Source organism: Medicago sativa, chromosome 7 (assembly GCF_051527215.1).
Source record: "Medicago sativa cultivar Bolivia chromosome 7, Bolivia_mono, whole genome shotgun sequence".
Classification (NCBI taxonomy): domain Eukaryota; kingdom Viridiplantae; phylum Streptophyta; class Magnoliopsida; order Fabales; family Fabaceae; genus Medicago; species Medicago sativa.
In genome coordinates, this window is record NC_140755.1 from 82159345 (window position 1) to 82161991 (window position 2647).

The 2647-nt window shown below is 38.7% G+C and overlaps 1 long non-coding RNA gene across 1 annotated transcript; it reads left to right on the forward strand.

The window, feature by feature from the left end:
• The first annotated feature begins 716 nt into the window (after positions 1-716).
• LOC146909232 (uncharacterized) lies at positions 717-1347 on the forward strand. Its single transcript, XR_015019097.1, has 2 exons — positions 717-791; positions 986-1347. It is a non-coding gene; the product is annotated as an uncharacterized LOC146909232 (long non-coding RNA).
• The last annotated feature ends 1300 nt before the right edge of the window (positions 1348-2647 follow it).

Sequence of the window (2647 nt, forward strand, 5' to 3'; positions counted from 1 at the left end):
CCAACAACTCCTTGGTTGGTTAAAGAACTCCATGACTGCAGACATTGCAACACAATTCTTGCATTGTGAGAACTCAAAGCAACTTTGGGAGGAGGCCCAAAGTCTAGCTGGAGCACATACAAGGTCCAGAATCACCTACCTGAAGTCCGAATTTCATAGCACCAGGAAAGGTGAAATGAAAATGCTAGATTATTTGACCAAAATGAAGAATCTTGCTGATAAACTCAAACTAGCAGGGAATCCTATCCCCAACTCAGATCTAATCATTCAAACTCTGAATGGATTGGATTCTGAATACAACCCTATGGTTGTTAAATTCTCTGATCAAATCAATGTCAGTTGGATTGATTTACAATCTCAATTGTTGAGTTTTGAGAGTAGAATTGAACAACTCAATATCTTCAATAATCTAAACCTTAACGCCTCAGCAAATATAGCCAACAAAACTGACTACAAAGGAAATTGGAGAAGCAACAAGTTTGGCTCAAATGGAAACTGGAGAGGCTCCAACTCAAGGGGCTGGAGAGGAGGCAGAGGTAGAGGCTGGTCCTCTAAAGTAACCTGCCAGGTATGCTCAAAGACTGGTCATACAGCAGTGCAGTGTTTTTATAGGTTTGACAAAACCTACTCAAGGCCAAACCACTCAGCAGATGATGACAAACTAGCAGCACACAATGCATTCCTAGCATCACAAGGAGCTGATCAAGATTATTATTGGTACTTTGATAGCGGTGCAAGCAACCATGTGACACACCAAACTGACAAATTTCAAGATCTATCAGAACATTGTGGTAAGAATTCTCTAATTGTTGGAAATGGTGAGAAGTTGGAAATTGTAGCCACAGGCTCATCTAAACTTAAATCCCTTAACATGCATGATATCTTATATGTGCCTAATATCACCAAAAACCTACTAAGTGTATCTAAACTAGCTGCTGACAATAACATACTTGTTGAGTTTGATAAACACTGTTGCTTTGTGAAGGACAAGTTAACAGGGAAGGCAATACTAAAAGGGGTACTTAAAGATGGATTGTACCAGCTCTCAGGAATCATAAGGAACCCAAGTGCATATGTATCTGTCAAGGAGAGCTGGCATAGGCGACTTGGTCACCCAAACAATAAAATATTACATAAAGTCTTAAGAAATTATAATGTCAAAGTACCACCTAGTGATCATTTCAGTTTTTGTGAGGCATGCCAATATGGTAAAATGCATCTTTTACCTTTTAAGTCTTCTTCCTCTCATGCTCAGGAACCACTTGAGTTAGTTCACACTGATGTATGGGGCCCTGCACCAATAATGTCATCCTCTGGTTTTAAATATTATGTGCACTTTGTTGATGACTTTAGTAGGTTCACTTGGATTTATCCCTTGAAACAAAAATCTGAGACTGTGCAAGCTTTCACTCAATTTAAAAACTTGACCGAAAATCAATTTAATAAAAAAATCAAAGTAATTCAGTGTGATGGTGGTGGTGAATACAAACCTGTGCAAAAACTTGCAATAGAAGCTGGCATACAGTTTAGAATGTCATGTCCATATACCTCTCAACAAAATGGAAGAGCTGAGAGAAAACACAGACACATAGCTGAGTTTGGGTTAACCTTGCTTGCACAACCTGTGCAAAAACTTGCAATAGAAGCTGGCATACAGTTTAGAATGTCATGTCCATATACCTCTCAACAAAATGGAAGAGCTGAGAGAAAACACAGACACATAGCTGAGTTTGGGTTAACCTTGCTTGCACAAGCGAAAATGCCCTTATATTATTGGTGGGAAGCCTTCTCTACTGCAGTATATCTCATAAACAGATTGCCATCACAAGTTACTCAAAATGAGAGTCCCTATTCACTCATGCTTCATAAAGATCCTGACTATAAACTTCTAAAACCTTTTGGTTGTGCTTGTTACCCTTGCCTCAAACCTTATAACCAACATAAGCTACAATTCCACACAACTAGGTGTGTCTTCTTAGGCTATAGCAACTCTCACAAAGGGTACAAATGTCTCAACTCTCATGGAAGGATTTTCATATCCAGACATGTCATCTTCAACGAAGATCACTTTCCATTCCAAGATGGGTTTCTCAATACAAGATGTCCTTTAAAAACAACAATTAACAATTCATCTACTTCTTTTCCTTTGTGTAGTGCAGGTAATTCCAACAATGATGAAAGCACACAAATGACTGAAGAAGAAATTCCAGTTGAGATGAATTCAGAAGAAGCACAAAATGAACCACTTCAAACTGAGCATTTTCAAGATGTGAACAGCAACACTGAACAGACAAATAATAGTTCATCAGAAGCTGACACAACTCATGAAGAGTCACCAGACATAGCTCAACAATATGTGAATGAATCAAGTCTGAACACAAATACAGGAAACACAATTCATACCAGGAGTAAGTCAGGCATTCACAAACCAAAGATACCTTATGTTGGACTAATTGAGACCCACAAAGACACAATGGAACCTGCAAATGCCAAGGAAGCTCTCACAAGACCTTTATGGAAAGAAGCAATGCAAAAGGAATTCCAAGCCCTCATGTCCAATAAAACATGGATACTAGTCCCCTACCAAGATCAAGAAAACATAGTTGACTCAAAATGGGTTCTCAAAACCAAATACAAGTCAGATGGC